The sequence below is a fragment of the Petromyzon marinus genome, chromosome 10 (genome assembly GCF_048934315.1).
Source record: "Petromyzon marinus isolate PM22_M1 ecotype Great Lakes invasive population chromosome 10, UKy_Petmar_22M1.pri1.0, whole genome shotgun sequence".
In the NCBI taxonomy this organism is placed as follows: domain Eukaryota; kingdom Metazoa; phylum Chordata; class Hyperoartia; order Petromyzontiformes; family Petromyzontidae; genus Petromyzon; species Petromyzon marinus.
In genome coordinates, this window is record NC_133676.1 from 7,837,886 (window position 1) to 7,863,514 (window position 25,629).

General features: G+C 41.0%; 1 protein-coding gene across 6 annotated transcripts in view; it reads left to right on the forward strand.

The window, feature by feature from the left end:
• The window catches only part of LOC116940995 (acid-sensing ion channel 1-like), a 215,036-nt gene that overhangs the window by 138,454 nt on the left and 50,953 nt on the right, over positions 1-25,629 (forward strand). The gene's annotated exons all lie outside the window — the stretch shown is intronic.

The window sequence follows — 25,629 nt, forward strand, 5'->3', positions numbered from 1 at the left end:
ATTGCGCGAGTAATTATATAAATGAAGACGTGCACAAGAAAGTATGCATAGGTTGAGGTAAAACAAAAATATCTCTAACAGACGAATAATCACTGCAATTTTGCTGCTATATATTTGTTTTCACTGCTTACCATTAGTGTGCTTTTCCAAGGACACATGAAATTTGAAGGAAAGTAGGAGTTCACTGCACAATTAGTTCGTTGGCTGAACTTCATTATAATTCGGTTTAACACGTAGGCTTTCGCGACCAATATTATTCATAATAGAGGTTTTTGGGTTAGATCGCGTTATTTATAAATGTGTCATAACCCTCCACCACCCGACACGGCCAAACAGTAAAAAATCTGTCACGTTTACAAAGGACAAATAGTTCACTACTTTAGCCCACCGGTGTGTTGAAGAGTGAATCAACATCATTTAAAATTTGAGTACGACATTTCGCTGGTAATTACATCCAGCATCATCGGGTAATTCGCCAGAATGGTAAAGCCCTCACTTGCTCCCGGTCTTAAATAGAGCAGCATGGTGACGTCATCATTTAACTCATATCAGGTGCAGTGATTTGAGGCGGAGGGGGGGTTATTGTAATTATATAATCGATTGGTAATCAGTCAATGGTTATGATTAGTAATGAGTTGTAGATTAGTAATTAGTTTTAATGTGTGTTATTGTGATTATATGCTACGTTAGTAATCCGTGAATTAGTATGTGTTTCCCCTATAAGGAATTGTAGTATGTATTATTTAATAATACGCTTCCAAGCCGCACTAAACCTGTAGCTGTCAGAGCGATTAAAGTTATTTCTATTTCTCTCAATTTCAATGGATTCTCTAATTAGTCTTTGCCAGTAATAATTAGTTTTACACAACACTTCAACGTTATCAAAATCAATTGAGCGTCCTTGTTGACAAGCATGTTCTGCCACTGCCGACAGTTGTGTTTGAGATCATTTAATATTTCTCTGATGTTCTTTTAGTCTTATGCTGATGTTACGTCCCGTCTGTCCAATATAGCATCTGCCACATAAACAGTTAATCCGATATACACCTTCTGTTGATAATTTAGGTAATTCGTCTTTAGTGCAAGATACTAGGTTTTGAATGTTGTGTACTGTACCAAATCTTATCGTAATGTTTTGCTTTTGCAAAAGCAAAACATTACAAAAGCAAAACATTACAGTAAGATTTGGTACAGTACAACAAAATTCAAAACCTAGTATCTTGCACTAAAGACGAATTACCTAAATTATCAACAGAAGGTGTATATCGGATTAACTGTTTATGTGGCAGATGCTATATTGGACAGACGGGACGTAACATCAGCATAAGACTAAAAGAACACCAAAGAAATATTAAATGATCTCAAACACAACTGTCGGCAGTGGCAGAACATGCTTGTCAACAAGGACACTCAATTGATTTTGATAACGTTGAAGTGTTGTGTAAAACTAATTATTACTGGCAAAGACTAATTAGAGAATCCATTGAAATTGAGAGAAGTAGAAATAACTTTAATCGCTCTGACAGCTACAGGCTTAGTGCGGCTTGGAAGCGTATTATTAAATAATACATACTATAATTCCTTATAGGGGAAACACATACTAATTAACGGATGACTAACGTAGCATATAATCACAATAACACACATTACAACTAATTACTAATCTACAACTCATTACTAATCATAACCATTGACTGATTACCAATCGATTATATAATTACAATAACCCCCCCCCTCCGCCTCAAATCACTGCACCTGAATGAGTTAAATGATGACGTCACCATGCTGCTCTATTTAAGACCGAGAGCAAGTGAGTGCTTTACCATTCTGGCGAATTGCCCGATGATGCTGGATGTAATTACCAGCGAAACGTCGTACTCAAATTTTAAATGATGTTGATTCACTCTTCAACACACCGGTGGGCTAAAGTAGTGAACAAGTTGTCCTTTGTAAACGTGACACATTCATTATAATTGCAGAATATGGTGTCTTAAAATGATTTCTCATCTCTCTCTCTCTGGCTGGCATTCGTACAATGCTGTAATTTCATCAGGGTTAACTCTTATTTAAGCGTTTGGTATATATATATTTCTCTTGGAGGTCTTGATAATCCATTTTAAGCAGAATAGGTGAATTGATAATAAGTCTTTGTAAAAAAAAGAAGACCACCTGTATTACATGTTGCTGTGGCTGGCATCACTTAGCACCATAATCACCATCTGTGCACAATTACAGGGGGAGAGAGCACCAGCTAATTTGAAGCCATGAGCTAAAATTCATCGTTAGCACGTGACCTTTTACGTGTCTAGGTGTTAAATATGTATAGTCTCAATATTCAAGTAAAGCACTATCGTGCATTCAATAAATCATTGTCATGAAAACGAGATCAAGACTGATGACAAACACTGGCAGCTTGTGTCGTGGACATGAGATTGTTTTACCGACGTAAGTTGTGAAAATCATTAATTTCAGAAGAGTAAAGTGAGATGCCTCAAGATTTGGCAGCTCTAAGCGTTATTTTAGAGCTGTGAAAATAACTGACACAGCATAGAGAGGTCTTCATTCAGCAGTGGATGGACAATTAGCTGTTAAATGTTACATTCAGTTAGTATTAAACATATTATTGTACTGTGTAAGAATAATTTAACAGCTAACTCATAACACCTGGAATATGCCCCATGACCTACGTCCTCCTCCCAGTGAGCGTTTGACACTTCACGTGGCCTCAAAGTGCATTTAGAAATATGCAAGTGCCGTGATGATGTCACCATCACTTAGTGTTGAATGGCGATCGCTGTAGTTGTTGTTTGGAAGCATTTAAGTGTCTTTTGTGCATTTTCGCAAGTGGTGGTACATTTGTAAGTGTGTGTGTGTGCGCGTGTGCATTACCCCTGAAATGTATTGCGTGTGAGATGTGCAGACCAATCACACCCATGGGGACAGATGAAGCTGTCAATGCTCGCCACGTGCCCCCTTTGCAGATCAATCGGCCATGTCCCCGGTCAGGACAACTTCCCTTGGGCTTCTCAGCAGCACTCAATACTTTCATTTAAAACCTGCCTATGTTGGATCCAACTCATAAATAGCTTGTCAATGCGCAATAGGCGTTTAAGTATTGCACGTTGCACCTGCGTGTGCAAGTCGTGTTTGTGTCCGGCTCTTGGGGAGTCGTGTAGTGTTGTGGTTACCGCACTGCGCTACGATCCTGGCGACCTGGGTTACATATCCGGCAATGGCTAACATCAATGGTGATTATCTGAACAGCTCCTTGGGCCTCCCTTCAGTCGACCGAGTCTTAAAGGAGTACCTGATGTAGTGTATAAACATCAACAGTGACAAAACAAAGGCGGTCGGGGATGGTGCTGGCCTCACCACCCCAAAGTTGCTGTGTCGACTTTCATAGCTGCTCGATAACAATATTTGCCCCAACATCCTCTGTGTGTCTCTACGAGGAATCTCTGTCTTCATACGTCCGGTACAGCCTCTTGACAAGGAAGAGATACTGTATATTTGCTTTGGTCTGGACACCGTTTTGCAGGGATTACTTTTACCTAGAATTATACACACTGTAACTTACCTAGTGAAAAAAATAAACCCATTTTATTACATGAATACCTTTCAAGATGTAACAATTATAATCTTGCTTTACAAACCATTGTGAATTCACTGCTGAATTGAAGGTCTTCCCATGCCATCCCAGTCATGGAGGTCATTTGACCATACTTCACCACACTGCTCACTGCGGGTTGGTGAAGGATGGAGTCCAGGGAAGATTTAACTTGCTGCCTAGGTTAGCTGTGACTGGAATCTGAGTCGACCCTACCCCTTTATCTTCTGATATCCTTCATATTAGTCATCAACGAGTGATCTATTATGGTGAGAGTTAGGATGTAATGACCAAAGTTAGAAAACATACAATAATTTATCATCTAAATGATGTAGATTACTATATATGTGGTAGATCACCAATGACAAGAATACCTACTTTGTACGCCACCCTAGTACAGTGGCTAAGGCATCACCGGCAGACTGCATGTGAGTGTGATCCCCTGAAGATGTGCACAAATACAATGCATGAGTTTGTGAAATTACCTTTGGTGGCTGCTTCACACGGACTGTCCCCCAACCTGTTATTAATCTCAGTCAGTAGACTGAGACCCATTCCGCTGGCCACCTCGCTCATTTTACACGTACAAATATAATGCATGAATCTGTGGTGTCCTGGCTTTGCCTACTCCACGCTGGTTGTCCCCAAGGTGTTATTAATCTCACGGCCAGCGCGCTGAGACCCAACAGCTTGACAGTCCGTCCTGTCGGCCACCTCTCTCCTGTCACCACTCCTATCACCCCTGCGTGGGCTCGAATTCCAAGAGCCCTGTGCCATCAGCACCCCCTTACCGTCCACCTTGTGACTCCACTGCCAACGGAGCCGCAATCCATATGGGGGCGAAAATGTAAAACGCGCACAATAGAATTGGCTTAGATCCATGGCCAAGGATTAAATCAGGAGCTGCCTTCCCCGCCACCCCCCAAGAGGGAGTCAAAATAGATAGGTATATGTTAGTAAAAAAAATACATTCTGTGTATGATGATAGTGGAAAACCAACACAAATGTTTCTAGTGCATTCAATTATACTCTGTACTGCGTATATATTTACGGTTGGGCTGGAGAGCTTTGTGATTCGTTATCACGAAGTTCGACGTTTCGCTGCACGAGCTGGGAGAAAAACATTGGACATGATGCAGAACAGCACGTGGTGCAACCTGCAAACACATCGGAGAGCTGTAATCCCTGAATATTATGGTAGCATTTTTTTATGGAAATGTATTTTAATTGCACTTAAGCTGCTTGCAAGTCCTGTTATAATATGAAATTATGGTAACAATTTAATTGAGCATGATATTTTATGGGTATTTATCTTGTTTTTCTTCATTTAAAAGTATATTTCGGCCTCTTTCTGTTCCCATCCACATGATCTGGCCGCTTGTGAGCGGATGTAGGTCGTGAAAGGCTCCAGAAATGTGCAGCAGATTTATGAGAACAGAATAAAGATTGAATGCAGCACGAGTGCCTTTTATACTCCTATACTCCCACATCCATTTAATTCTGCAGACCTCCCCTTCCATTATGTTAGAGAAAAATGCATGGCAGTGTGTATGAAGCATCACTGCTTATTTATTTGTTTAAATCCTTGTATCGCCCAGAACAACATGGGCTCAATGGGCATGCCGTGGCACCGTCGTGACACTGCATGCACGGCGCTCGATGTTGAGAAACATCGCAACAGAATGAATGGAATGTGACTTGGTGGAATAGGGTGAGATGGTAAGGTTGTTGAGTGGGTGGCTGGCTGACTGACTGGCTGGGTGCTTTGGGGGGGGTGCTTGGCTGGCTGGGTGGGTGACTTGGTGGGTTTACACTTAACATTTGCCCATCAAGATACCTGCCATTTATGCGACGTTGTTTGGCATGTGCTCTAGTTCATGGCTAACTTGCTCACCGGGCAAGTAACTGAACTTGCGTCCATCAGCAACTTGCTCAGCATTAAGCTGTGTGTACCCTTGAGCGTTGCTCAAATTCGGCATCTCGGTATACATTGCATGATTCTCCACGTTTCAGCAAAGCTGGGCTCTCTTACAGCAGCTTCTGCAGCTGCTACCGCCTTTGCAACGCGCATGTTGATGAATACATTTATCTCGCACTTGGCTGTGGCTGAATTCTCCACGCACATATATAATTGCGTTATTGCATTTACATGCAGTCCGTGGATGGCAGTGCTGCTTTTTCCCAGGTGACAGTGCTAGGTAGGACTCCGAGGGCTGATAAAGGCATCGTAGGACTCCTTTGCCGATAGCCAATCGATGCTCTCTCTTGATTACACCCACTCTTCATAGTGTGGCCTTTTTGTTTGATCAACAAGCAATTTCTAGCCATCCCTTCCAACTCTGGCACAAATAATATACAGTATATTTTGGCTATTCTTTTTTTCTCCCGTGCAACCGTCAATGGTTTTTGCAAGAGACCGTTAAGTACAAAAATACTTTTGACCCTCCGACTGGCATCTGTGGTTTACTTTTTTCCTCTCTCTTTCTCTCCATTCTAGGTAGGAGTTGAACTCTGATAGGTGACCTTAAATCAAATTACACAGGCACTTCACATTTAAATCAGACACGAGTACATTCGGAGAGCGTCCCTTTTGTTAGGGGGATATGACTATACGGTACAACGACGCATATCCGCGAAGCTAAGGACTGAGGTATAGGCGGCTGTGTGAAAATGTCAGATATGATGCGAACCGCGAATATCGTGCACAGGAACTCTACTGGGTGGGGGCGGTTAACTGGGTGAAGGGCGGATGTGTGACGGTTAGATATGTGACGCTCTGTAAACACGCACACACACAAAACATTTTTGAAGGTATTCCACTGTAAATGTTACCCTAAAAGCTGTACATACCTGGGCACTGATATTGATAAGTTGTGTGGTGAGTGTTATAATGATAGGTCAGTAATTGTGTAGTTTCTGTGGAAACCAGTGACGTATTCTTGCACAGATGACTGTGTGGATGGATGCATGAAACTCTTTCCCAGGCTAAGCAACACGTAGCCTATTAGCGTCTATTAAAAATGTATTTATTTTCACCGTCATTAAGACGTTTTTTTTTATACAGGTTAAACAATAATGATGCTCTGATCTCATTATATTTCCTTTAAATTATGATGTAAAAATAATGCTGGCCCTTCTGTCAGTTGTTTTTTTGCAATGGTATATATAGATGATGCCTTTGGTAAAAATAATAATATGATAATTATTGTTAGCCTCTTCTTATCTGATTGTTTAATCGTAGCACTCTTTGAACACCACAACAACCATTCAAGACTGACATCCCCTTCATCTGAAATTATTTTATAGTCATTACCATTTCAGCTTTAAAATGCAAATCAGTCAATGTTAAGCTCATAAATTATCCTTACATGTAAAATAGAAAAAAAAATAGCGCAAAGGATAGTTGTTTAAAGTAGTATCAACATCTTTTGTGAGAACATTTGGTCAATTTTCAAATGGTGAGCGGTGAAGACGCAAAAACAAGTGCTAGGTCGTTTTTTTGCACATCAGCAAAATTGGCATTCGTGTTAAAACGAAGTGCGGTTATGTGAGTACATGTCCTCGCATCTTAGTGCAATCAAATATATGCACGATTAATATGTATTATGTACGATCATATGTATAATATATGAAGAGCCATATATTGGTGCATGAATGAACATAACTTCACATATGTATGCATGTGTAAATGTTCGAGAAAAAACATGATTGCATAATCTTAACAAATCAGAGGGTAAACCCCCCCATTTCAGCAGCAAGTGCAGCAGATTTTCTGCGCGTGTGTGCATGTGCGTGCGTGCGTACTCCATGCGTTTGCCCCCTCCGCTGCCACAATAGCCCTGGGGCCTGTTTATTCCTTGATTAGACCTGACCTGGACATGGTGCACGCTTGCACGACTTTCAGAATTAATATTGTAGAAACATTGTCTTCATGTCTGTGGACTCCAACAATGTTTACTTGAGGGGCTGCAAATTAGATTTTTGTTCACCCGCCATGCCCACCTTAGATTTTACAAAAAATGTACGTTTTATTTGTTTTCAACTTTATTCTCAGAGTTTTGAACAATTCGGTGTTTCAAGTGTGGCCAAGCAACATAACAAAAACACTGATTGATTTGCAACCAACTTTAATTTAATAAACCATACATCAGCACCCAACAAACCTTTACATGGTCCATTGGGCAATTGCATAAAGGGCTCCCTTTGATCCGTAATGTTCACCATTATCCATCCCACAAGAAAAATTTGGATTTTTTTCGTGATGTTCAGCTGTCCGAGGATTTGCTTAATCTAATTTATGTGCAGCGCATTCTCAGTGGAGGCCACGTGCAGCACACTAGATTAACTGCACTAGGGACACACTGGCTAGGCATTTATCTCAGCAGTTAAACATGTCATGCTTTTAATTTTGGCTTGCAGAATTTTTTCATTGATGTTTGCACAATACGGATAAAGTTAAGTCCCTTTACAGTGCGTTTATGCCCACATTTAATTAACAATAAACGCCGTTGTAGATGGAAACTAATCCCATGTTCCCCACCCATGAAGGCGAAGAGTTTGAAAATTAAACTCAGTGACTTACAAACCCCCACTGTAACTTAACAGAGTGCCAGCCCAGCATGTGTTGTGACTATAATAAAAAATTGGACAAGTTTTGTTGAGAGATATTGTGAGTCCAAGGTTGTACATTTGGCAAATAAACCGAGTGGGTTGCTACATGGTGGGAACATCTATGCTTTGCTCTCAGTACAAGATGCACCCCAGAGTAGTGATGTGCACGACACACTCCACCATTATGTGTTGCTTGAAATGCAATTATAATATGTACCATACTGTGTGTTTCAGTAAAGTGCATATTCTAATCACATGTAAATTATATGCAGCATTTTAATTGGATCAGAGTTTAATTACAGATTAATCATGCACACGTGCGGATGAAAAAACACAACCTCAAAGTGAATTTTAGGATATATTGTGGTATTAAAACGTTCAAATATTAATTTTAAAAAATAACAGATGCTTATCAGTATATATTAAACAAATCGTACCGCTCGCAAAATAACCATATTTTCAATTCAGCACAATAAAGTGCTTCTCACGTAAGACAGGGGAAAGTTTACACTTTCAACCACTTTACTTTTCCACTTCAACAGTGGTACACTAGCTCCAAATTCAACCAACCAAAATGTATCGATCGAGTCATTATGTATGCAGTGCTTTCAGTGATGGAAAGACTTCAGAGTCTTGGCTGTGTGTGCTAGCTCAATGGACAGTGCACTGTAAGCAGCGCTGCATTATGTGGCTATGGGTTGATGTTGCTGTCCATGGCACTTGGAGTGGGTAGTAAGTAGCACTGCACTGTTCAGCTCCAGGTAGATGTTCTTGTCCATGGTACCTGCTGCGGTTTGTTATGCGAATCTGGGGCATCAGGAGCTGTCACAGAGGCACAGTGCCTCGCATGTCACTCGGCCAATGAGCACACCTTTGACAATCCAAATCCTGCATTTAGCGCATGGTGCGCTGGGACATTTACGAAGCATGCCGTCTGCTATAAAGCGCTGCATGCCTTGCTGAAACCTTGTGATGTAATTTGTAAGAGCAGGCAATCGCGTGCCAAAGGCATGGCCCAACATTCCAAATTGGAAAATAATCTGCAATCATGAATTTGGTATGAAAACATATTCCCCTATGGGCACTTATGCATTTCTGACAGTGATATGAGACATGTCAGCGGTGTTATCCAGCATAAATCATTTCTAAATAAAACAGAGCCTGCGGGCCAATGCAGGCAAGGTGAGGGTGGAATGGCAAGCGGTTGCAACTGGTGGGGGGCTTATTCTCACTGGAATTATTTAGCGTGACCAGCAAGACCATGAAACCTGGGACTACCTCAATACCATATCACCAAATCATCACAACCTGAAGTAAGGCCATGTGGAAGCCAACCACTCCAGCAATGCCACAAGACACATGAAATATTAATACATAATTCAGTACATTTGGTATAAGCACAATTCTTAGAGCGCAAGGCTATCAAGAAGGCATTCTATGTTTTACAGGCGGTTATCGTCTTCCAGTAGAGAGAAATGTTGCTATGTGGTTTAACTTAATTATTTGTGAGGTTTTTGTTTTTGGGGCACGATACCAGCGCAAATGGCCTCTTTTAATGTTTAAATCATGTAACAGGATCTTTAACGTACACTGTGAAGCTGACGGCGAGTTGATGCACCCACAGTATTAAGCAGGGTGGCCGCTGGCTTTGAACCGTGCACCTCTGCAACAAGCGGCAAGCGCGACAGCGCACAGCCATTGCATTGCACTGGACAGGAGAGGTTGCTTTATTCCGGGCAAGACGTGCGGCGAGCCGGGTTGTGAGGTTCACGGAAATAGAGAGTGTGGATGGTTTGTCTCAGCACGAGATCAAGGGCGTGCTTATGGCTGCAAGCGCATTTCCCTTAGCCCGACATGAAGCTGCTCATCTGAGGCATCAAGGAGCCCTGAGAGCCTTTGGATTGTAACGAGTAGTCAATGCGATCGAATGCTATCAAGAAATCAGCGACGCACGCGCGAAGCCTCGAGTCGAGTCATCCTTCCGTGTGAGCATATTCCCCTTGCCACCGTTTGACATTAAGCATCCAATGTCACACTTGGCAAAAGATCCAGAAACATTGGTGGTGCATTGTGAAGCCGCTGCTAAGTTATGAGTGGCGCTATGAGTAAACGATTACTAACATCACACTACAAATAAAATGTATAATGTCAGCAGCATAACAGGAATGCCTTGTGCATGCGGAGTGAGAATTAATGGTGTTGCCCTGCATGAGGTTTACCACAATTGCACGGGTATAAGGATAGATGTGCTTTTGGCAAAGCAATGTGATTCTTATGTTATTGTGTACACTTTGTATTCACTTACTTATCACTTATTGCACATTTTTAAATTGTTAGGGGAAATATAACACTGTACACATGAAGCCAGCAAGACATTGTTACATGTGCATTGTGGGAATACATCTACAGAATGTACAGAACAAATTAGCATATAAAATATTAGACTATATTTTATCCGGAAAGGTAATATACTTATATACTGTGAATCTATATCCTAATTTATTTTACAGGAATATTGCAGTTTTCTTGTCAAAAATTAATGGGAAACCTTTCAAATATCCCATAGTTTGAAATACAAACATTACGATAAGGCGGTTAAAGTTAAGCTTCTGTCAAAGCGTGCTTTAACCTATACAGTTTTTCTTAGCAGTGTGTGTTATAGGCTGCAGGACGTGATGATAAATCAGCTGAGGATCTAAAGTGTTGTTGCACTGTTGGCACAGTGGTGCAGTTTAAGGCTGCAGATTGCCAGAGTGTCCCGCAATAAACGTCACTTGCACTTAATATATGTGAGCGGCAAAGGTGTGTGTGACTGCATGCCCGGCGACTTCCAATCAGTAGGTCATTACAGCCTTTACAACAAACACGTTGAGGAATTCAAAAGTCACCTTTTGTGTGACTCCAGTTTAGCAGATTTTTTCGCTCCTGCAGCAAACCCCGGCCTGCTGTAACGATTGCCTTGAGACAAATATAATATTTTGAGTGTAACTTTAGTACTTGACAAAAATCATGAATGCGCCTGGTTTGGAGTGGGCATTTGTTTATTATTCTCTGTGCTTGTACGGAAAATCGTAAAAGTGCTGACACATTGCATTCTCCCCTGCTGTCCTGCACAGTCTGGGCCTCCTTTCCCTCCAGCCATCCGTGCTGATGATCCCCTGCCCCTCGTTCAAGTCCAGGCTCAAGAACGTCCTATTCTCCTCTGCCTACAACTTCTTACCACTTACTTTCCATAAAATAAATTTGCCTATTCTGTCTCTGCAGCGTCTTTTGAGATGCGGTTGCATGTAGATGCTGTATAAACCCAAATTATGTTGTATATTGTGTTGCATTAAATAAGTCTTGATATGCCATTCATCATAATACAAGCATTAGCGTACATAATGTTTACGCATTTTTTAAAAGTGCTGTAAATACATTGTTGGTGCAAAAATGTATCATGTTCTTGGTTTGTATTCTATGCGCTTGAAACGGCATGTTTGTCATTGTGAGTGTAAGTGGCTGCTTGTGGTTTGGATGTAATCCTCTCATCCAAATTGTACAAATAGATTGGGAGATGCGTAGGTGTGCTGGTTGAGAATGTGTAGAAGTGCAGTCAGAGTGGAGTCTTTCATCAAAGGCCCTGCTTTTAAGTTTGGCAGAGACAGCCCCCAGCCAGTCAAGCAATTTACATTATGAAACTAGGCAAAGCCTCAATAATTACTCTTTAAGGGAATTCCACAGAGAGATGTTGACATAACAGCACCCTCACTGTGTTCCTGATTTGACTTGTGCCAGTTAATGTTCGGCTATTGCAAGTCACAGTAGTTAAAAAACGCGTAATTTTTTTGCGATCACAGTTTGTTGTTGCAATAATTGGAAACCTTTTAAATAAAAGGCCCGAGTTACAACCATATTAAGAAAAATGGCTCAAGTAGCATTTCAAACTGGAAGCGAACGTTTAATATATAAACCAAGTTTGTTTGAAATTAATTGCTTCTATACTGCTTTTCAATAATGTTTTTGAACATATGATTTGAGATTCAATCTCCTTCGTTTATCATTTCACTTTTTTTGTTGAATGAAGCTGAATGTACTGCAGTTGGGCTACTCACAAACTCTCACCTTAGCCACGGGCGCAGAAAATGAATCACGATAATTATATATTGTTTAAACAACAGCCTCTGGACGAAGGGCTACAACGAACTACTGCACATGCACATCCATCCAGCATATTTACCAAATTAAAGTATTAACACTTTAAAAATGTTTAATGGCTTTAGTTGTCAGAAACACTACTTTGGTGTTCAATGTAAAGCACACCATTATCGTACAAAAATGGCAGACAAAAGTTCGGTGACACGCGGCATATAAAAAGTAATTTGTGAAGGCGGTTAAAAGCTTGTGGGACATTTGGTCCTTTTCTCCTCCACCTCTTGTGCTGCCATGAGTGGTGCTTTTGGTTCCAATACTTGAACCGTATGCGAAGAGCTTGAGGGGCGGTGATGCACACGACCGCAAGGCCTGATCCGATGTGACGTTTGTTTTGACCAACGCCACTGAAAGGGTCCAACCCGCTGCTATTCCTCTGCCCTGGCTATACTCAGATTATTAAAGTGTTCGATTGTGACTTGCATCCATCATCAGCAGCCATGATCTATTCGCTGCTAAATGAAGGCCTCACCAAGGCTCACACGAGCTGATTTCACTGCTCCATATCTGCAGTGCCCGCCCTCTATTACTTACTAATAAATGTGACTGATGAATTTTAGGGTTACATCGGGCATTGGGAGCATTAAATAAATAATTTAATGGCATGTTAAAACAATGCAATTTCAGTAAAAATATCAGCCATTAAATGCCGACAGGATGTTTACCATCGAGGTCTCTGTGTAGTCGAATCAATGGACTTTATTGTTTTTTCTGAAATTACTTAGATACTCAAAGGAGAAATAAAAGCAAAAAACGGCTTAGCTAGAGCAATGGTGCAGATGTGTATGTCGAAACAATCCGGGAAAGCCTCAACAGTTCTGTGTCATTTAACAGAATACTAAGCAATTACCATGGCAAACCTTAATTTGAAAATGCTGGTTGAATAATTACTTGGCAATATTTATCAAATGGGATCTTCATGGAGAGGAATATTGTCCTCGTTTTATGCTTAACGCATTAATGTGGAATCAGATGTTTCCAGTTCAATCTCCCCACTCCGGCAGTTGAAACAATGCAGGTAAGTTTTTCAAATTCCCTTTTGCCTCTGTCTACCCAGCCGTATGAATTGAAACACCACAGTTGGTTGAACAGCAGGTCGCACGTGGTGGTGGTGTTCACACTTCTTCCAAGATGTGTAGCCAGCGTGGATAAATAGGCCACATTTACTCTCCTAGAAGGGCTCTCGGGCACTCCCTCTAGTGGAGGCCCTTTCAGCAGCAGCGACGTTTAGCATAACATTTCAGGGCTACACCGTTATCTTCTATCTTTAAATTGAATTTAAATGTCCAAATGTTGTCTCGCAAGCAGTCACTATCTGCAGGATATTTGTACAGAGTAGATCTGTTAAGCTTTATTATGCAAGTTATTTCTGCAAATGTATACCCTAACCCACCAAAAACCCCATGGCTAAAGAGTTGCTCATTGATTTCATCTGTAACCAGTGCATTTTCTAGTTTGCAGTGTGTGAAGTCACTATGTGTGATTTCACAGCTGGAAGTCATATCATTGGTTCTCGAAGGCTCCTTCAATATGGGCCCTGAAAAGCCTAAGACTGCGCTCAGTAGCCTTACAAAGCTGATCTATTTATTTCATTGAAATACTATGAATGCATTACCAGTACTGTGCCTCTGTTAGGTTGCATTTAACATCATTATAAAAACAAATATTTGTCTTCGTGTGAAATTATAGGAATTCATTACCGGTAATGAAAATGTCTGTGACACTTATAGCAATTATTTCGAAGAGAATGTCGTAAAAAAAACCCACCGTGTGATTACATTCACCAGCCTTAGATCTGTTATTGCATCATCCACCAGTACATAAAATGGAAGGTTTCAAGCCGCCCTCAAAGGGTAGAAAACGGCATGGTGCTTCTAGAATGGCAGTATAAGCAAAATTGTTTTTTTGGTCCACTAAGTAGTGGGTACACTCCCTCAATTGCCTGTCTTCTCTCAGATAGCTATATAGTTATTATTTTAAGTTAGGCTGTAAAGCTCTCCAATGAGCGTTCAGGTTGTACAGCGTTTTGTTTTGCATGATGTCCAAGGTATTACTGCACATTACTAAACGAAACTATTTGTATTTTACCAGGTAAGGCCCAATGAGCTACATAGCTCTTTCTCAGAAGCGACCTGGTCACGAATGATAGCTCAACGCGGTGGCTTATCACGTGGAAATTTCTAGCAGCGAGATACTCTCAACGCATGTTCATAAATGTGGAGGGAAAACCCGGATGACCCGGAGAAAAGCCACGTGGCCACGAGGAGAACATGCAGTCGTTCGGGTCAGGATCGAACCCACGACCTCCTGCATACCAAGCGAGAGACATAACATCTCGCCACCGCGGCACTGGATCTGCATATAATTTAGGAACAGAATATAATTAGTTGGTTAATAATCATTTGTATTACTAAATTCAAGTAGCAATTGAAGAAAAAGCCAAGGGTAAATTGTTTGGAACTTTTACTTTTGGTGCTGAATAAAAATCTACGTCGATTTGCATTCTAATTGTGTATTATTGCGAGTAATACACATTGCAAAAATGTACCAATTTGCACAGTCTTCTGTACAGCAGTCTAAGCCACAAATTGGTGGCTGTAAAAATAACTATTAAGTGTTCTGTTTTGAGAAGGTAACTTTTTAAACAGCGCATTAAAGCATATAAATTGCATGCAAAACGAACTGCCTCTTGCGCCAGTATGCGTTTTACAGTAATTTCCCATTTGCAAGTAAAATTTGCGAGCTTTGAGAACATCACTAATGCTGCTGCAATTTTCTGGACCTTCGAGAGCATAAACATCGAATTACTGAGAACCTTTTGTGCGAACGCTTTCGAACCCATATGCATCACGAGCCGTGACTTTCTGTCGATGTCCAGTTTCCAGAGAGGGTGAGTGATGAGTACGATGGTGCCGTGGTGAGAGGGTGCCTCTGGCTAGACTGGTGTGTGGGCCTTGCTGTTTATCGGCACGCAATTGTCTGGGTGGTGGCGTCTTCAGTTGAAAGACACCATATATTGAATGCTATTGATTAGTTTTGACCTCTGGACATCATTTTGTGACCAAACCAATGGTCTCTTATGCTGCGTGTTTTTCTCTTGAAAGCATTTCAAGACATAAAGGGCTGATAAATAACACTGCAGATATTTGTAAAAAGAAAAGTGACTTGGATGGACAAAAAAAAGTTACGTATGGCATTCTACCAAATAGCACTGCTTTAATTTGCTGTAAGTCTGGTATCTGGCACCACAAGTCAATTACTGTCAAAACTTAAAAATTAAAATGTCTATCACGTGTTATTATGGCTTCATTTGTATTGTTATTTTTTAATTATCTACATACACAAGTAGGAATACTGTCGTGTTATAATGATTAGCACACTCGACTTGCAATCCAGCATTCACCAGGTTCAGTTTTCTGGCACTGCAGATTAAAGCATGGTGCTTATATCCCTTCACCTCTGTCATTCCAGTAGGGGTGCTGCGGTGGCGAGTTGTTAACTACCTCGCCGAGTATACAGGAAGCTGTAGTTTCAATGCAAACCCTGACGTCTGTATATTTGGAGTCTGCAAGTTCTCCCCGTGGTCTCGTGGATTTTTCTCCGCGTCTTCTGGCTTTGCGTTGAGATAATTTGGCTGCTATATTTTTCCGCATGATAAGCCACTTCGTTGAGCTATCATTTGTGGCCAGGTCGCTTCTGAAAAAAGTGACATATAGCTCAGTGGGTCTTACCTGGTAAAATAAAAAAAATCGTTAGTTTTCGTTAATAAATTGGTGCACCAGTTAGTCACTGGGTAGGTAATGTGTGGTGGGATATAGTGTGGATACTCTGACCTCTTCAAATGTGTCTGCCCAGTGTGGAAGAGTAGACCAAAATACCCTCTGGAGTGGCTCTCTCGGGCGTCCTCTCGTGGAGGCCCTTCTGCTAACAGTGGAATGAACAAGTCACTGCAGGGCTTTTACACGAGTATGTGGACATGAGCAGTCGTTACACATGTGTAGTGGCATAGAATAGTAATGTCGCAGCATAGCGCTGGCTGCTGGCAGGGAAGGGGATCTGCGGCTTACAGCAGCCCTGACGTCAACAGGTCAGGTTATACACCAGAGGGCGATCTAGGGGAAAGGTCACAGAAGGGGCACACCAAGAACCTGCTGGTAGGTTCTAGAAAGGGGGCGTGGCCGGGGGTGTAGCCAGGCCACGCTGACAGTATAAGAGGGGCCCCTGTAGGGGACCTCGGGGCTGTCGACTGTAAGTGGGGGTCTCCGTCGTGCTGCTCAAGTCCATCGTCGTCTTCGTCACCATTCTTCTCTTAGTCGCCGCAGGCGTCGTCGCTTGATATTGCGCTGTTATACAGTTGTTGGCTGTATTGGTCAGCACCATCGGTGTTAGACGGCTAGTGTTCTGTATAGTCTAGGGTGTGTGTAGCCTAGGCGACTGTAGCGTGTGTGAAGGGAGATTGTGAGTATAATAAAAGAAGTGCCTCCAAGAATTAGTGCCTCCGAGTTGAACACATGTATGCCACAAGCAAAATTATGAAGTAGCGCACAAAGGGCCAGACTAAGGCATCGCTATTATTTCTTACGGTTTAATATTTTTGCACGAGGCTTAAAGTTGGACAAAGGCTACCTTTAGGATTATTTTGATCAAATGTTGATGCTCAAAACTCATGCAGACAATACCAAGAAAGGCATAGCATAGGTGAGCCACCTAATCTGTATTTTTTTAAAAAGAACTTTGACAAAAACATGAAGGTATTTGTTTTAGTGCATGAATGCACACACGTACATTCAACTTTTACCTGTGCACCACTACATTTTTTGCCGCACGGTTACCAATACGAAACCCTTAATGTTTGTGTCTATTGACTAAGAGGTTTATTATTTATTTTCAGTACATTATAAATTGCATATATATTACACGCATTATATATGCTGTTTTATGTCACGCACAGATGCTCTATAAATACTAATGCTACACACTGTATTTTAACCGCAATGCTATGCAACACTCGACAATGAATGTTTGTGTACAGTACTATTGTACAGGGCGCTTCAAAAACATTTTAACACTTCCGAGAATTTGCAACAATACAACAAGAGACGTGCTGCTGCCTCTGGGCTCTGGAGGCCACCTAAAGAAGATTCCAGGCCACGCGTTGACTTTTTGAAGCTATAAACATTACACTTGTTATCATGTTACAGTGTATTATCCGTTCTTTTTTTTCATTAAAAACGATAGTCCCATATAAGTGTTAACCTTTGTTTTTTTTTGGAACAGCTTGTATTTTGCGCCTATGGGCCACATATCTTAAATCGGCCGCTGCTGCCTAGATCATTTCGCAACATAATGGTAATGAAATAAGTAGAACAGCTGTGATGCTGCTGATGAGACCCAGAAGGTTGAAACTAGTCACGTTTTGCTTTACGTAAATTCAGTAAACAAATAAACATGGCAGAAGTACACAAGGCCTTTTTGCCATCGGACTAAACACAAATTATTCAGAGGGGGGGGGGATGAACGTGTGTATGTTTATTATTTCTATTTAAACATATCCAACGTTAGACACAGAGTAGATGCAACTAAAATGTTCGTTTCCCGCAATATGGCCCGATCACCCTGAGGATACTAGATTCAAAATCAAGTGCATTGCAGTGGCAGCAGGAGCCTCTTCTTGTGTGCATTATAGTCCCAATGCTGCTTAGGGACGGCATGCTCAGGAATATCTATGTTCAAGCACATCTTGGAGTTAATTCGCTGATACAAACTAACAAGTGAAACTAATATGCATTGTTGCTGTTGTGGGTTGCAGAGACGTGGCAAAAGACTTTCCGCACAGAATGAGCGTTGACAATTGTATAGTGCAGACTTTTAAAATATCAGTCACCAAATTGATGCAGATTTTTCCTACAGCATAATCATCCACATACATAAGCGTGTTTAATATTTGAATAACACTTTATATTGTTGGCATATCAGCTTGAAATCAGTACTTAGCTGTTCGGTTTAAACCATTCCTAAGCTCTCTTTGCCTGCCCCTTAATGACCCAAAGTCCTGCAATTATCCTTGCTCTTTGCGCCGATCTTAACCCTGTTAATTCCCATTCTTAGCAGGCCACCTCCGTGGGCCTGTGTAATTCACGGCAAAATTACCCTCTAATACATTGCAAATATTCTCCACTTTTTCTCGTTACCAATATCAGACTATCGAATTTAACTTGTGCATGACGGCATTTAAAAAATGGTAAAAAAAATTATACTTGACATCGAATTCAATACGTGAGAAAAACTGACACGAATCAAATATTAAGTGGATTTTATATTCAAATCACGTTGTGTATGCCCAGTATTCATGGCACTAATATGGTTCTATATTAGCGATGTGGTGTTGAAATTGAATGTGGTGTTCCATCGTGCATCAACTGAGATTGGGAGCACATTTAATATTTTATTTCATGGGTTTTAGAAAAAAATGAAAAGGCAGTCATAGCTGGAAATTTCATTTTTAAAAGAACAAAGGTGACCTTAAGGAGTCAGAATGTCTTCAATGCAAGAATTGTGTAATCAATCCCAATGACACATTAAGCTTTCAATTGACTATTGGTTGGCTCACCAGCAGTAAGGCACAGGACTTACTGAAAATAAATTGGTCATGATCTTTTAGAAATGTATGCACTCTGTTTAATGGATGACACATATGTCAGTGAGTGTGGCTAACTACTAATTACAAACTATATTTTAAACACATTACAGTGTCAAAATAATGTTTGCGTCTAACTTTTCTTGACACGATTATTGCTAGCATACCTCACCGTGACATGAAGGTGTTGTGATCAGATGTATTAAAATTCAGTGGGCAAGGACATTAATGATGTAGCAGGTCAGCAAAGTGTTGAAAGACAAAGGGGCGCATGGCTGGGGAACTGTGACACAGAGGCTGCAAGGGCATGCCGAAGTCAGCTTCCCGTTTCATATTTTTATGGCAGTCTTTATTATTTGGGAATCTGTGCAGAATGATTTAATCCGACATTCGGCAAGTTATTTAGGGCTAATGTGCTCTGGAAAATGAAACGCAATCGATGCGAGTGTTCAGCATAATTCTGTTTTGGACCTGTACCGCTCATACAGACATGTAATTTACTGGTGGATTCTTTTGCCATTTTCTAAAGGAGAAACGATGTATATGGAGTGCAAAATTATTTGGCCCAGGAATTTAATGAGATGTACACACAACGTGGCCTTGCCATCTTGACATGTATTTTATAACTTGGCATTTGTCTTTTCAAAACATTGCAGTTGCCGTTTATTAACATACCTCTTGGCTTCGTTTGTGTTTTATTTCAGTCATGTACTTGTTAACGCAGTTGGCTGTCATGCATCAGCGCTCTTCTTGATAGAAAGCTAACACGGTGCACCACCTAGATATGAGTTTACATAAGAGATATTTTTTTGCGTGGATGCATGCATAAATCAACATTTTTTCTTGTGTGCTGTCTCTTTGGACCGGTATTTCTTTATTGGTTGGACCCTATATTGAAGGGGGTATCATTACAATACTACCAACATGATACAGTTCAGTCTATTTAAGTGACATTTTTATTAGTTGTTGGTGTTTAATATGAATATTAAAACACTTACAATTAGATAGTTTGCAGAGTGTTCAGAGCTCTGGGCTGACACGACTGAGATACTGAATTTGATTTCAGGCAAACATCTGCAATTAAATTAGGTTCTCAGGTATATTGAGTTAATCGTCTCAGTCCGGTCACCAAATGCGACACAAAAAAAGCATCACATTAAATTTGGTTCTACCAAATTTCTGCCAAATTGCAGCTCTGAGAATTACATTGTTTTGTCATGCGACAAATATTAATGTCTGTAGCAAACCGGGTGGGAAAGTGCTCCCCTCTAACTTCGTCGAACTAGTGGTCACTTGAAAGGACATCATAGGGTAGCGCTGTGAAATCTGCTTCTGTGGACAATGCTGTAAAACGAATGGTTGCATGACTCTGCGAGAGATCCGGCTGGGTTCTTTGTCTCGTGACATTGACGGCGATTGCACAATCGGGATAACATTTTGAAAATTGCACGCAAAAAAGTGCGACTCTCCATAGAGTTTACACATTGTCGTCCACGATTTCAGTGAGGTTAAAAACTGCAGGTGCAATGGCTCAGTGCATTACAAAGGAATTTGTCAGGTGTATTTTATACACGGTGGACAAGTTGAAGGTGTGTACTTGAAAAAATATAAAGAGGTAAAGAAGGGCAGATTGAAAGGTGAACTAACCACCCCGCTCGCCGTTGGGGAGGCATTGCGCAAGCGTCACCATCCAGAATTCCAGCCCCGCGTAATAATGATCTCCGCAGAGAGCTACCGTCCAACCGCTGCCCGAATTACCAAACGGATTTAGCCGCCGGTAATTACAGTACATTCAGGGATACTGAAACTTATCGGTCACACGGCAGGCAACCTTAATGATGAGCTGAGCCATTATCGACTGCTTTTATCATTTTAATGAGTCTTCCCTCTTTTTGCGTCTGTCGCTGCGTGGTCGCCTGCATTGTTAATGGCAGCGCGCAGCCTGCAGGGACACAGAATTGGCTCACATAGTGTGTCCACTGGCCCTAATAACAGGGTCCTGAACTCCCTGCCTATCTGCCAGAGACGGTTAAAGTACATTTGCTTTTCATTTTAAATTCCCCCATATCCTTTACTGCTCCCCATTTTGTGCCCTGTATATTTTTGTCTGCCTTTTTCCATTTTTATTTTACGTGCATGTTAGTACCGGTGCATTTTTTTTTACTTTTGTTGCAAACATTAGCGGACATACGCGTAAAAATTAATTTGCTCAACAACATGTCATTTTTTAATATATGTGATTTATGTTTTGCCATTTAAAAAACAGAATTAACATACTGCTTTGTCCACATGGAAACATTGTGAAACATTGTGTTTTTATATATTTTTTGTTAAGGTCTATGTCTAACCAACCCTAGCAAGCCTCGGGCATAGGGTAAATGAAATGAGTCATAATTTATCAGGGGAATTATTCTACATTATTAGTGTTCTGCGCTATCATTTATACATTTTTAAACAGCACATTTTCAGCACTTTCCTGGAAAATCTAGTTTTTTTCACAGTTAATATTCCAAATAATTATAAAAAGCAAATATCATGGAGCAAAATAACAAGCCACGCAGTAGCAAATAGTGCACACATATCACCCGAGGCTGCCTGTTAGGGAAAAGTGAGTGTGGGTATGTGTGAGTTTGTATAGGTACACGTGAAAATATATATGTATAAAAAGACGGTATACATATAAAAAATGCATGAGTGCTACATCTTAAGGCCCGGCAGAGAGTGTTGAGATGGTTATTACAAATGTGTGCCAGCAGACGATCGGAAGCCTCATTCAGGGGCAGCCCAAAGCGCATTTTTATGCATAACTTCTCGAGAAATGTTGATAAATATTTATGATTTCAATTTCGGCTCAATAAAAGTCAATTGATTTTTTTTAAAGGGCTCTCCAAAATTATGTGACTTACATTCCTAATGCATTGGACACAGGTTTGTGTCCACCTTTAAATTTGGCCGTTTATCTCCGTGATTGTATTTCAAATCAATATCTGTTTGTTTCTATGCAGATGTAAAAAATTACAGGCTGATTTAATCATCCAACACAATGAGGAAATCACCATGACCCCTGGCTATTTATGTAGCTGTGGCTGGCATATCTGATCGATATGACAACCTACCCCTTAATCACTTTAGGTAATGATATTTATGGAACTATCAGATATCATAATTGCATGTTCTTAATAAATTGGTTCTCCAAATTTTGCCTACATAAACAACATATAAACATATATCCAATAATAAATAAATGTTCCATTACGATAAATAACTATTATATGTAATTGCTGAAATAAAATATTGCCCAATTTTTTTGTATAAATTGGTTTCAAGCTTTTGCGAATTTCCGATGATAGGTAAATATTTAGCAAATGTGATTCCATCAAATTCACGTGCACATTTTTTGGCCAAATTTTCTGTGCTGAATAAGGAAGCTTCATTTCACGCAACACCTCACGGCCAATCAGTAGGTGGGGGTATGATGACATCATCGTGCCTATCTTGCTAATGCACTGAGCTGACCAATCATGCAGCAACTATCTCACGCATCAATATACACACACACACGTGCTAATTTGTGTGTGCGTCTGATTGTGCCACCCTCCACCGAGGTGTAGCGTTAAGCCAGAGAAAGCTGAGCACAATGTGAAAACAATGACGATTGCGATGATGACGAATATGATGTTGCAGCAGCAATGATGAAGATGATAGTGATGCTTATGATGATTAGGATAATGATGATGATGATGGGAATGGATGAAAAGAACAATGACAATCGTAGTCGTGATTACAATAATCATGCTACAGTAGCTGATAATGATCCACCGACTCATTGGTGATCCACCAATCCTTACCTCTTGAGTGCTTGAATGCAGATGTGCACCAGCAACATATGTACATAGCATCAGGCAATGGCTATCGTCAGCAGTGATTTGTATGAAAACCCTGTTCTGATCCTCTCCAAGGTTGGCTCACGCTTAAATTGGTTCCGGCGTGGTGTGTGCATGACGAATGCAATACATCAATTTGCAGGCATGGGTTGGTGAATTATATGGGTATGTATTAAATTCCCAAACCCTCTCGCCAAGAGAAGACACTACAAGTGGGTTCTTGAAACTATTTGTATCGATATTTGAGCGTTATTCCCTCTAACGGTGGTTTTCTCTGCATATTTCTCTGCATATTGCTGCTGCATGCAAAACTCGTGAATTGAGTTTGTTATACTCGGCCAACCTTTCCAGGGAACAACAACTCTTCTGCATCATCATTCTTAACGTCAATAGCAGCAACAATATATCAGCACCCACAGCAGAAAGGGGCAACGTCGTTATCATAAACATAATCACCATAATCGAATCAAATCTTGACTTAAAGCTTTCGTGACTGCAGGAATTCATATTCTTTGGGTCTTTCGGTCAAGTCACGTAGATAGGTTCTTTGAAGTGCTTGAAAGAACCGATCTACGTGACTTTACCGAAAGATCCAAAGAATAATCTAATCAACATCGTTATGTTTGTCTCCGCCTTTTTCTTAATTAAAGACAAAATATATTCTGTATAGGCTTAACAGACTGTTGGGGCAAGTAATGTCAGCGAGCACCTTTGAAGGCCATCAGAGCACACGAGGGGTTGGATGGGCAGCACTACGCCCAGCCGGCTTTGTCTCCTGAGTGGCGATGTTGACACACAGCACCAGGTACTCCTTTGAGGCTGAGTCCACCGAAAGGAGACCCAGGACCGGTTCAGACAATCGCCAACGAGGTCGCCGAGTTTGTAGTGCAGCGTGCTATCAGCAGCGTGCTTTCCGCTGCACTGCCACTGTCCACTACCGTTTTTTTTTTCATGGCTACCACCGTCTGACTGCTTCGTGTGCCTACGTGACTGCTATCTGCCGCTTTCCGATAAGTTTACAGTACTAAAAACCTACCCTAAATATTTGTGGAGGAAACAAGCGTGCGTCACCATGCAATCCCAGGACTCCCTGCGCGAAACCACGGACCCCAAAGTGTGATTGACGTAACTCTGCATATCGGCAGAGGTGTTCGCGTAATTTTCGTAAACTTTTTTTCCATGGTCGCCTCCACGATAACCCCCGTCCACTTTGAAGTAAAAAAATCGTAATTGCGCATGAGCAGTGGCAAAATGGGTGCATTTTTTTTGCTTGGAATCGCTCGCAAAAAAAATAGCAAAGTGCAGACTTGGTATGATGCTGTGCGGAAACGGCCAGGATTCCACCAGCAAGTGGTAAAACGATGGCTAGAATAGCTTCACAAATCGTAGGCTTTGTGTGTGTTAGTGCCGCTGTGGGTTGTGTGCACCACTGGTCACACATGCATGAACACATATGCAAAGCACTAACTCACGTCTATTTAGAGATGACATTTGCGTGCATAGAATTATTTTGATAATTGTTATTTTTAAATAAAATAGAGATGCTTCGTCAGGTTGTTTTTTTTTAGTTAGGCATTAAGTAGCACAGCTCATAATGTAGGAAGTTTAATGGTACATAGGAAGGCAGATGGAGACACATTTTTTCTGTCCTTTACAAGGCCATGGCAGAGAAGTGGGACCTATCACATCCATTTTTTACGCACCACCTGGTAAAAAAAATTGCGCCGTGTCACAGCCAACCAGATGCTGCCTCGCCCAGAAATGGGACCACCACCAAGGTTGGTTGGGGTATTCATTTTTATTACTGAATATATCAAGTTAGTTACGATGCTCTTTTTATGAACTTCTGTTCGTCTTCCAAATGTCTTCCATGCATTTTTCATATTGCACGCTTCATTGACGTTTCGCACGTGTGCAATAACGGGGGAGCAAAAAAATATGGCTCCTTCCAAATCTATTGTTTTTGTTTGGAAACAGAGGCCACCGCTCCAGTTGTGAACAACCAGCTATTGCTCTCTCCACCTCTCCACTGCTGTTAAGTGTCCAACTATTCATTCATGTTGCTGATGTATTTTTTGCCCGACGGATCAATCGATGCTGCTGCGACCTTCTGTGTGTGTATTGTTCTGTGTTATTAAGGGATCCAGCAGCTACTTACTGCTGTGCCTGAGAAAGATTACCATGTGTCTTGCCATTATCTGTCCATCCCATGATACTTCAAATGCTTCCACAAAAAATACCACAAAACCACTGAACCAATTGCAAAGTAACCTACCACTCAGCGTTCCAATACCTATGCAGATATTGGCATGGTGGTTGGCCAATATTAGTAACGAAATAATTTAGTAAAAAATATTTGTGTTGTTGAAATATGTAACAGTGTGATTGGGGTGCGTGCATTTGAACGTGTGAATGTGGGCGCACGTTTGCACACCGATCGTAATTTTACATTCGTGTATTCTTTGTGCTTATTATGGTTGCTTCTTTGCATAGGCGAATGCTTTGACAAAATATAGGCTCCTTCAATGGATTGTCCTGCCAGCTTGTGTTATTAATTGTGGTTCTACAGTTGGTAAATACTGGAACATTGGAAACGTTCCCATTATTACTTCATTATTTTCAGCCGATTTATAACGGAACATGGAGGGAAAAGAAAAACACCAAATTAATACTCTTTGGTTCTCTCGGTAAAGTCACGT